Genomic DNA, 12672 nt, shown 5'->3' with positions numbered 1-12672 from the left:
TCTACCACTTCGCGGCTGAGCTGTTGTTGCTCCTAGATGTTTCCACTTCACAATAACAGCCCTTACAGTTTGACCGGGGCAGCTCTAGCATGGCAGAAACTTGACAAACTGACTTGTTGGAAAGGTGGCATCCATGACAATGCCATGTTGAAGGTCACTACTCTCTTCAGTAAGGCAAGTAAGTGTAGCCATTTTGTTAGCTATTTAGCAGTCTTATGGCTTGGGGTTAAAAGCTGTTCAGGAGCCTGTTGATGTCAGACTTGATGCACCGGTACCACTGGATGTTTTGAAGCAGAGAGAACAGTCTTATGGCTTGGGGATAGAAGCTGTTCAGGAGCCTGTTGGTGTCAGACTTGATGCTCCGGTACCACTGGTTTGGGTGGCTGGAGACTAACAATTTTCCGGGCTTTCCTTTCCCACCTCCTGATATAGAGGTCCCGGATGCCAGGGAGCTCAGCCCCAGTGATATACTGGGCTGTAGGGCCATGCAATCGTGTGCGGTGCAGATGCCATACCAAGCGGTGATGCAGCCAGTCAAGATGCTCTCAATTGTACAACTGTATAACTTTTTGAGGATCTTCCCCCTCTTCCTGAAAGGGAAGAGGTGCTGTCACGCTTTCTTCATGACTGTTTGCGTGTGTGTAGACCATATTAAGTCCTTAGTGATTTGGACACCGAGGAACTTGAAGCTCCGCTGCATCAATGAAGATGGGGGCGCGCTCGCCAGCCTGTATCCTGTATTCCACAATCAGTTTCTTTGGTCATACTGATGTTGTGGTAGAGGTTGTTGTTCCGGAACCACTCTGCCAGGTCACTGACCTTCTCTCTGTAGGCTGTCTCATCATTGCTGGTGATCAGGCCTACCACCGTTGTGTCGTCAGCAAACTTGATGATGGTGTTGGAGTCATGCCTGGCTGTGCAGTCATGAGTGAACAGGGAGTACAGGAGCGGACTAAGCACACACCCCTGAGGGGCCTCCGTGTTTAGGGTCAGCGTGGTGGAGGTGATATTAACTACCCTCACCACCTGGGGGTGGCCTGTCAGGAAGTTCAGGATCCAGATGAAGGTGATCAGTCCCAGGGACCAAAGCTTCGTAGTGAGCTTAGAGGGGACTATGGTGTTAAACGCTGAGCTGAAGTCAATGAACAGCATTCTCACATAGGTGTTCCTCTTGTCCAGGTGGGAAAGGGCAGTGTGAAGTACAATAGAGATTACATTGTCTATGGATCTGTTGGGTTGGTATGCAAATTAGGGTGGGTAATAGGGTATCTGGGATGATGGAGTTGATGTGTGCCATAACCAGCCTTTCAAAGTACTTCATGATTATAGATGTGAGTGCTTCAGGCCGGTACTAATTGTGGCAGGTAACCTTAGAGTTCATGTGAACAGAAATGACGGTGGTCAGCTTCAGACTGCGATAAGGAGAGGTTGAGAATGACGTGAATATTCCTGCCAGCTGTTCTGCGCTGGGAATGCCCCCTGGAATACCGTCCGGCCTCTTGCCTTATGAGTGTTGACCTGATTAAAAGCTAATGTCTGCCACGGAGGGCGAGATGTGCCAGTCACCGGGGGACCTCGGAGGGCGAGATGTGCCAGTCACCGGGGGACCTCGGAGGGCGAGATGTGCCAGTCACCGGGGGACCTCGGAGGGCGAGATGTGCCAGTCACCGGGGGACCTCGGAGGGCGAGATGTGCCAGTCACCGGGGGACCTCGGAGGGCGAGATGTGCCATTCACCGGGGGACCTCGGAGGGCGAGATGTGCCAGTCACCGGGGGACCTCGTGTACGGCCCGGTGTTGTTTTTGTCGAAGTGTGCATAAAATGCATGAAGTTAATCTGGTAGAGAAGCATTATTCGGCAGATCCCTGCCACATCTGGTGGGTCGTCGGCGGGCGTAATAGGATTCCACCTTGCTCATATATTGTTCTTTTGCTTATTTGATGGCTCTGCAGAGGCTGTAGCGGGACTTCTTGTACTTGTTCCTGTCCTCAGCTGTAACCTCGGCGTTGGCTACGATAGTCCTGTGTGGACAACGTCGGCGATGCATTTCCTAATGTAGCCGGTGACGGAAGTGATTAGCTTGTTGATGCTATTGGCGGAGTCCCAGAACATATTCCAGTCAGTGCTAGCAAATCTCATGTAGCATAGCCTCCGATTTGAGGACCATTTCTCATACGGAGCGTGTCATGGGGTACTTCCTGTTTGAGCTTCTGCTTGTAAACAGGAAGCAGTAGTAGAGTCATGATCTGATTTGCCGAAGGGTGGACGAGTGAGCGCCTTGTATCCTTGCTTGTGGGTAAAGTAATAGAGCTCTAAGACTTTATTGCCGTAGTGACGAAGGAGACATGAAAGTTGTGCGTGTCTTAATGATGCAGAATTAAAATCACTGGCAACAAGGCAAGCAGCTTCCGGGTGTCCTGCTTGTTTATAGCAGCTTCCGGGTGCATGGTGTCCTGCTTGTTTATAGCCTCGTTGAGTTTATAAAGTGCCAGCTGGTTGTTTTTCTTGTCCCAAGGTCTAATATATACAGCAGTCGGAAACTCTCTCGGGAGGTACAGTGCCTTGCAAAAGTATTCATCCCCCTTGGCGTTTTTCCTATTTTGTTGCATTACGACCTGTCATTTAAATGGATTTTTATTTGGATTTCATGTAATGGACATACACAAAATAGTCCAAATTGGTGAAGTGAAATAAAAAGAATTACTTGTTTCAAAAAATTATAAAAAATAAAAACCTGAAAAGTGGTGTGTGTATATGTATTCACCCCCTAAATAAGATCTGGTGCAACCAATTACCTTCAGAAGTCACATAATTATTTGAATAAAGTCCTCCTGTGTGCAATCTAAGTGTCTCATGATCTGTCACATGATCTCAGTATATATACACCTGTTCTGAAAGGCCCCAGAGTCTGCAACACCACAAAGCAAGGGGCACCATGGAGACCAAGGAGCTCGCCAAACAGGTCAGGGACAAAGTTGTGGAGAAGTACAGGTCAGGGTTGGGTTATAAAAAATATCAGAAACTTAGAACATCCCACGGAGCACCATTAAATCCATTATTAAAACATGGAAAGAATATGGCATTACAACAAACCTGCCAAGAGAGGGCCGCCCACCAAAACTCACGGACCAGGCAAGGAGGACATTAATCAGAGAGGCAACAAAGAGACCAAATATAACCCTGAAGGAGCTGCAAAGCTCTAAATAATAATAAAAAAAGGAGTATCTGTCCATAGGACCACTTTAAGCCATACACTCCACATTTACATTTACATTGAAGTCATTTAGCAGACGCTCTTATCCAGAGCGACTTACAAGTCCACAGACTTGGGCTTTATGGAAGTGTGGCCAGAAAAAAGCCATTGCTTAAAGAAAAAAAATAAGCGAACACGTTTGGTGTTCGCTTATTATCCCCGTCCACGTGGAAATTCTGTAAGAGTTATATGGAGGCCAATTAGATGGTGGTCCAATCGCATTCAATCTCCTATTAATACTTTTGATGCCAGCAAGAACGAGACCAGGAAGTAATCAAGACAGCTAGCTTGATTAAGCCTCCTCTATGTATATCTCAGTAGGTCAGGGTTTTTCCACTATATCCACTAGTTCTAATGTATCCATGATCTTCGGGATCTCCTTAAGGGTGATAGTTTGTAGAGTAATTTCCTTTACGCTCCCTTGATGTACTTAAAACCCTATTATAATCTCCCACATAATAGATTATTTCGTTGCTTGCAAGCTGAATTATTATTATATATATTTTATATTTTTGAAGAAGTGTGGATCATCATTATTTGGCCCATATAGATTAATTAGCCAGATCTGTTTTTGATCCAGTAGCATATTTAAAATCATCCATCTTCCTTTCGGATCTGTTTGCACAGGTTTAAAATGTGGATTATTAGTATAATCACCCCTTTTGAGTTTCTTTGCCCATGACAAAAAATATATTTCTCCCTCCCAGTCCTTTTCCCACCCAACCTCATCAATATTTGTGGTATGAGTTTCCTGTAAACAATAGATATTATATTTCTGTTTGAAACATCGAAGATACCAGGCCTGGTCTTCATAAATTTGTTTTACTCACTGCTTTAGCACACTCTGCCAACCCTGATGTCTTAGCCGTGTCTGAATCCTGGCTTAGGAAGGCCACCAAAAACCCTGAAATCTCCATCCCTAACTATAACATTTTCCGGCAAGATAGAACTGCCAAAGGGGGCAGAGTTGCAATCTACTGCAGAGATAGCCTGCAGAGTTCTGTCTTACTATCCAGGTCTGTGCCGAAACAATTTGAGCTTCTACTTTTAAAAATCCACCTTTCCAGAAACAAGTCTCTCACCGTTGTTATAGACCTCCCTCTGCCCCCAGCTGTGCCCTCAACACCATAAGTGAATTGATTGCCCCCCATCTATCTTCTGAGCTCGTGCTACTAGGTGACCTAAACTGGGACATGCTTAACACCCGGGCCATCCTACAATCTAAGCTTGATGCCCTCAATCTCATACAAATTATTAATGAACCTACCAGGTACAACCTCAAATCCATAAACACGGGCACCCTCTTAGATATCATTCTAACTAACTCGCTCCCCAAATAGACCTCTGCTGTTTTCAATCAAGATCTCAGCGATCACTGCCTCATTGCCTGCATCCATAATGGGTCTGCGACCAAACGACCTCCACTCATCACTGTCAAACGCTCCCTAAAACACTTCTGCGAGCAAGCCTTTCTAATCAACCTGACCGGGGTATCCTGGAATGACATTGACCTCATCCCGTCAGTAGAGGATGCCTGGTTATTCTTTAAAAGTGCCTTCCTCACCATCTTAAATAAGCATGCCCCACTCAAAAAATGATAGAACTAGCAATAGATATAGTCCTTGGTTCACTGCAGACCTGTCTGCCCTTAACCAGCACAAAAACATCCTGTGGCGTTCTGCATGAGCATCGAATAGCCCCCGTGATATGCAACTTTTCAGGGAAGTTAGGAGCAAATATACACAGGCAGTTAGAAAAGCCAAGGCTAGTTTTTTCAAACAGAAATTTGCTTCCTGCAACACAAACTCAAAAAGGTTCTGGGACACTGTAAAGTCCATGGAGAATAAGAGCACCCCCTCCCAGCTGCCCACTGCTCTGAGGCTAGGAAACACTGTCACCACCGATAAATCCACTATAATTGAGAATTTAAATAAGCATTTCTCTACGGCTGGCCATGCTTTCCACCTGGCAATCCAGATAGCTGATGTTCTGAAAAGAGCTGCAAAATCTGGACCCCTACAAATCAGCCGGGCTAGACAATCTGGACCCTCTCTTTCTAAAATGATCTGCCGAAATTGTTGCAACCCTTATTACTAGCCTGTTCAACCTCTCTTTCGCATCGTCTGAGATTCCCAAAGATTGGAAAGGGGTGACACTCTAGACCCAAACTGCTACAGACCTATATATATTCTACCCTGCCTTTCTAAGGTCTTCGAAAGCCAAGTTAACAAATAGATTACCGACCATTTCGAATCGCACAATACCTTCTCCGCTATGCAATCTGGTTTCAGAGCTGTCATGGGTGCACCTCAGCCACACTCAAGGTCCTAAATGACATCATAACCGCCATCGATAAGAGACATTACTGTGCAGCCGTATTCATCGACCTGGCCAAGGCGACAGCCTTGGTTTCTCAAATGATTGCCTAGCCTGGTTTACCAACTACTTCTCGGATAGAGTTCAAATCGGAGGGCCTGTTGTCCGGACCTCTGGCAGTCTCTATGGGGGTGCCACAGGGTTCAATTCTCTGGCCGACTCTCTTCTCTGTATACATCAATGATGTCGCTCTTGCTGCTGGTGATTTTCTGATCCACCTCTAGGCAGATGACACCATTAAATCTAGAATCGTCTTCCTATATCGCAACAAAGCATCCTTCACTCATGCTGCCAAACATACCTTCGTAAAACTGACCATCCTACCGATACTCGACTTTGGCGATGTCATCTATAAAATAGCCTCCAACACTCTCTCAACAAATTGGATGCAGTCTATCACAGTGCCATCCGTTTTGTCACCAAAGCCCCATACACTACCCACCACTGCGACTTGTACGCGCTCGTTGTTTGGCCCTCGCTTCATACTCGTCGCCAAACCCACTGGCTACAGGTTATCTACAAGTCTCTGCTAGGTAAAGCCCCGCCTTATCTCAGTTCACTGGTCACCATAGCAGCACCCACCCATAGCACGCACTCCAGCAGGTATATTTCACTGGTCACCCCCAAAGATCTGATTGGCTATAAGCATGTCAGTCCAGTCTGCTCAGTTCATTGGATCTGATTGGCTATAAGCATGTCAGGTCCAGCCTGCTCAGTTCATTGGATCTGATTGGCTATAAGCATGTCAGGTCCAGCCTGCTCAGTTCATTGGATCTGATTGGCTATAAGCATGTCAGGTCCAGCCTGCTCAGTTCATTGGATCTGATTGGCTATAAGCATGTCAGTCCAGTCTGCTCAGTTCATTGGATCTGATTGGCTATAAGCATGTCAGGTCCAGCCTGCTCAGTTCATTGGATCTGATTGGCTATAAGCATGTCAGGTCCAGTCTGCTCAGTTCATTGGATCTGATTGGCTATAAGCATGTCAGGTCCAGTCTGCTCAGTTCATTGGATCTGATTGGCTATAAGCATGTCAGGTCCAGTCTGCTCAGTTCATTGGATCTGATTGGCTATAAGCATGTCAGGTCCAGCCTGCTCAGTTCATTGGATCTGATTGGCTATAAGCATGTCAGGCAAGCCTGCTCAGTTCATTGGATCTGATTGGCTATAAGCATGTCAGCACAGCCTGCTCAGTTCATTGGATCTGATTGGCTATAAGCATGTCAGCACAGCCTGCTCAGTTCATTGGATTCAATTGTTCTAAAAAAGAAAGAAAGAAATGAAGAGAAAACCTAAATATATCGCAAGACCAGTCCTTTTTTTTAATGTCCATTACACGCAAGACATATTTCATGTAGTCCTCATTATATCCTGTTATATTACTATCAGCAGGGAGACATGTAGTCCTCATTATATCCTGTTATATTCCTAACAGCAGAGACATGTAGTCCTCATTATATCCTGTTATATTCCTAACAGCAGAGACATGTAGTCCTCATTATATCCTGTTATATTCCTATCAGCAGGGAGACATGTAGTCCTCATTATATCCTGTTGTATTCCAACAAAAGAAAAGGAAAAAGGAACATAGATTCTAACGGCTGCAAGTAAAAATGTGTCTTAGGCATCACACTGCCCATAAAGGAATACCCAAGTTGAACTTACAATCGACTCTGACACAGCCACGGCACGATAACCAAGAACACATGCAGTACTGACAACCCAGAACGAGTAAACCTGTACAACCAACCCTCTCTCTCCACCCACAGACATTTAGTGTTATATTCCAGGGTCGTTGCTCTATTACTGTATTACACCTAGGCCTATATCAATAGGATCAATAATATAAAAGGTAGCATAATATATTCTCTCACTTAGAAAAGTGCTTCCATGAGCCAGTTATTGTGTTTGTTCTACCGTTAACATTTTTCAGTTTATATGTTAACCAGCCCACCACACACTAATAGAGACCCTTTTGACAATACCTAATCAATATGCTGGTGTGTATCTGTCACACCCTGATCTGTTTCACCTGTCTTTGTGATTGTCTCCACCCACCTCCAGGTGTCTCCTGTTTTCCCCATTAGTCCCCAGTGTATTTATCGCTGTGTTTCCTGTCTCTCTGTGCCAGTTCGTCTTGTTTTGCCAAGTCAACCAGCGGTTTTCCTAGCCTTCCTGGTTTTGCCTGTCTTGACGCCGAATCCGCCTGCCTGACAACTCTGCCTGTTCTGACCTCCCGCCTGCCTATCGCCTGGTACTGTTTGGACTCTGACCTGGTTTATGAACTCTCGCCTGTCCCCGACCTGCCTTTTGCCTACCCCTTTTGGTATAATAAATATCGGAGCTTAACCACATGCCTCCTGTGTCTGTATTTGGGTCTAGGCTTGTGGAGGACTCACTAAACAGAGAACATCCCTGGTCCATCCCTACTGCCTCTGATCTGGAGGACTCACTAAACAGAGAACATCCCTGGTCATCCCTACTGCCTCTGATCTGGAGGACTCACTAAACAGAGAACATCCCTGGTCATCCCTACTGCCTCTGATCTGGAGGACTCACTAAACAGAGAACATCCCTAGTCATCCCTACTGCCCCTGATCTGGAGGACTCACTAAACAGAGAACATCCCTGGTCATCCCTGCTGCCTCTGATCTGGAGGACTCACTAAACAGAGAACATCCCTGGTCATCCCTAGTGCCCCTGATCTGGAGGACTCACTAAACAGAGAACATCCCTGGTCATCCCTACTGCCCCTGATCTGGAGGACTCACTAAACAGAGAACATCCCTGGTCATCCCTACTGCCTCTGATCTGGAGGACTCACTAAACAGAGAACATCCCTGGTCATCCCTACTGCCTCTTATCTGGAGGACTCACTAAACAGAGAACATCCCTGGTCATCCCTAGTGCCCCTGATCTGGAGGACTCACTAAACAGAGAACATCCCTGGTCATCCCTACTGCCTCTTATCTGGAGGACTCACTAAACAGAGAACATCCCTGGTCATCCCTACTGCCTCTGATCTGGAGGACTCACTAAACAGAGAACATCCCTGGTCTTCCCTACTGCCTCTGATCTGGAGGACTCACTAAACAGAGAACATCCCTGGTCATCCCTACTGCCTCTGATCTGGAGGACTCACTAAACAGAGAACATCCCTGGTCATCCCCTGCCCCTGATCTGGAGGACTCACTAAACAGAGAACATCCCTGGTCATCCCTACTGCCTCTGATCTGGAGGACTCACTAAACAGAGAACATCCCTGGTCATCCCTACTGCCTCTGATCTGGAGGACTCACTAAACAGAGAACATCCCTGGTCATCCCCTGCCCCTGATCTGTCAGTTTCATTAAACACAAATGCTTAATTTGTAAATTATGTCTGAGTGTTGGCTATCCGTCAATAAAAAGAGATAATAAAATTGTGCCGTCTGGTTTGCTTAACGAATTTGAAATGATTTACACTTTTACTTTTGATACTTAAGTATATTTAAAACCAAATACTTTTAGACTTTTACTCAAGTTGTATGTTACTGGGTGACTTTCACTTTTTACTTTTACTCAAGTATGACAATTGAGTAGTTTTTCAACCACACCATTTGCTGTTCATGAAGAGACCCCTTCCCTTCCACTGTCCTGCAGAGGAGGCTCCTTAGAGGAGGAAGGGGAGGACATTAAAAAAGTTATCCTTTCTAGATAAATCTATATATTCACATGTCACCAAATAATTTATTAAAACACACTGTTTTTCAATGAATGGACAGCTAGCTTCCGTCCTCCTCTTGGTACATTGACTTCAACACAAAACCTAGGAGGCTCATGGTTCTCACCCCCTTCCATAGACTTACACAGTAATTATGACAACTTCCGAGGACGTCATCCTACCTATCAGAGCTCTTGCAGCATGAACAGAGCTCTTGCAGCATGAAAGGATAAAACAATGTATCTAGTACTGAAAGCATAAGCTACAGATAGCTAGCATTGCAGTGTATAAAATGTGGTGAGAAGTTGATTTAAAGAGAGAGAGACAATAGTTGAACAGTTTTGAACAAAATGAATTTCTTAAACAATGAAGGAGAAGCAAGAGAGAGAAAGATTCCGACAATGCAGCTAGCTAGGTTAGCCTACTCAAACACCCTGCTCAATCAGAGGGATGCTATGTTAGCTAGCTGACTATCCAACAATGGAACTCTTCCAAGTCAAGGTAAGCTTTTGGTTTTACTAATTTATTGCCACCGGGGCCCGCCGGTGTAACAGCTTAGTACACTGTAACGTTACTGCATGATTGTAGCAGGTTTACTAACGCATTAGTTCTATTAGCTATGTTAACTAGAACGTTACTTTAGCTAATATGGTGACATCGATGTAGGCTGTGTGTAGCGGTTATGATATGGTTTGGCTTGGAACGTTTTTTTTGCCCTGGTCACATACAGCTGACGTGTTGTGCATTGAAGTCCACAAGCGAAGGGAAAAGGTGAGAGGAGGAGAGCGCGAAGAGGTCGAGAAGGAATACAACGTGGCTGCTATGAAAGTGAACTGTGTTTACGTGTGATCAGGGGTGTATTCATTCTGACGATTCTGTTGAAAAACAATTCTTACAAGGAGGTAAACAGAACAAAACAGGGATAAACAAACCTGCATTTGTTCAATATAAAGTCTAATTTGCAACTGTTGGACTAATGATTACACCCTAGATAGATGCAGGCAAGAGGTGATACTGTTGGACTAATGATTACACCCTAGATAGATGCAGGCAAGAGGTGATACTGTTGGACTAATGATTACACCCTAGATAGATGCAGGCAAGAGGTGATACTGTTGGACTAATGATTACACCCTAGATAGATGCAGGTAAGAGTGTGCAAGGCGTTATTGAATGTTTCACTGTCTGTCACCTCAAATGTTTCTCTCCGACCTGTGTGCACCTACCTACGTTGTAAACTTTCATTCATAGGCTAGGTTGTATCAACCTCATGATGGGTATAGGGAACATTCTAGTATCATGTAGTAGCCTGAATATAAATGACAGTAGCCTAAACCCATCACTGTTACATTGAACTGGGTGAATATGAATGATAGTAACCTAAACCTATCACTGTTACATTGAACTGGGTGAATATGAATGACAGTAACCTAAACCTATCACTGTTACATTGAACTGGGTGAATATGAATGACAGTAACCTAAACCTATCACTGTTACATTGAACTGGGTGAATATGAATGACAGTAACCTAAACCTATCACTGTTACATTGAACTGGGTGAATATGAATGACAGTAACCTAAACCTATCACTGTTACATTGAACTGGGTGAATATGAATGACAGTAACCTAAACCTATCACTGTTACATTGAACTGGGTGAATATGAATGACAGTAACCTAAACCTATCACTGTTACATTGAACTGGGTGAATATGAATGACAGTAACCTAAACCTATCACTGTTACATTGAACTGGGTGAATATGAATGACAGTCATCCAAAACGCTGTAATAGAAACAAGGCCTGTCGTAGTAATTATTCTAATCAAAAGAAAGAGACTTTTAGATTCCTTCAAAACAATTGAACTTTATTTTCGATGAATTACTGCAGAAATGTCAACAACCAGGTGATTCTTGAGAGCCCAACCAGCAGACCTGAGCCACAGCATTTTATAACAAACTCCATCCTCTTGGATGTTCATAACAAACAACAGATGTGCAGAATTATACAAAGGTACATTGTGATATCAAGCAACAGACAGCAAGATTTACAGGTTTCTGTCTCTATGTCATTTACTACAAAAATATATCAAGTTTATACAAAAATACTAATGTAACCTAGGACACCAGGTCCTTGCCTCAAACGATTAAGTCCAGTGGTCCTCTTCCATATGGGATTAATAAACTGGAAATTATGTCCCGCTGGCACCGACGGACAGGCACCGACGGACACTAATCATGGAAAGGAATGCGGTCTTATCACCAAGCCGTCGTAAATCCACGGTCATAGTTAAATCTCAGAGGCTCCTCTCTCTCTCCACACAGACACATGAGAGTGAACCTTACTCTGTTGCCAGTCAGAAAAACAGACTGTGTGAATGTACTAAGAAAGGAATACATTCTAATATGCTGCTTCTACACCTGCATTGCTTGCTGTTTGGGGTTTTAGGCTGGGTTTCTGTACAGCACTTTGAGATATTAGCTGATGTACGAAGGGCTATATAAAATACACTTGATTGATTGATTGATAATATAAAAGTAATGTGATTAACATAGTGCCTGTAATTCTACCGCAGGATCATGCTCATGAAAAAAATAAAATAAATTGTCCTCTTCTCATCTTAGACGACACCGACTGCCACTGCTGTCCTATATTATGTTATCGGCTCATTCTGAAATGACCTTTACATTTTAACCGCGTATCTTCAGCGATATTTTTGCAGATACGGATTGAATCCAGCCCTAAGTGCAGCAAAGGACATAGATGTGGATCAAGGAGAGGAGGGGAAGGGGAGAAGGGAGGAGAGGTGTCACGAATCCCGCCGAGGATGGTTCCTCTTCCTGTTCGGGGCGGCGCTCGGCGGTCGTCGTCACCGGTCTACTAGCTGCCACCGATCCCCTTTTTCTGTTTCAGTTTGTTTTCTCTGATTAGTATCACCATTTTCTTGTTTGGGTTTTGTTTTGGGATATTTAAACCCGGTAGGACCGCCTGCTTTTGTGCGGGCTAGTTTTTCTGTTCATGTGTGTGGATTTATGTGGATTCCTTTTTCCGGACGGTTTTGTCCTGTTTGTTGGACTTGGTTATTTATGCGCCCTTGTGTTTGGCCATTACTCTGTTCCTGGAATAAAGACCCACGTCTGAACTAACTCTGCTCTCTGCGCCTGACTCCTCCACCCACTACTCCTAGAAGACGTGACAAGAGGGGGGAAGGGAGGAGAGGGGAGAAGGGAGGAGAGGGGAGAAGGGAGGAGAGGGGAGAAAGGAGGAGAGGGGGGAAGGGAGGAGAGGGGAGAAGGGAGGAGAGGGGTTAAGGGAGGATGGGCTTGCTCCGACCTATCT

This window comes from Salvelinus fontinalis, unplaced genomic scaffold (assembly GCF_029448725.1).
Source record: "Salvelinus fontinalis isolate EN_2023a unplaced genomic scaffold, ASM2944872v1 scaffold_0031, whole genome shotgun sequence".
NCBI lineage: Eukaryota > Metazoa > Chordata > Actinopteri > Salmoniformes > Salmonidae > Salvelinus > Salvelinus fontinalis.
The sequence above is the reverse complement of the archived record's forward strand: the minus strand, read 5'-3'. Positions refer to the sequence as shown.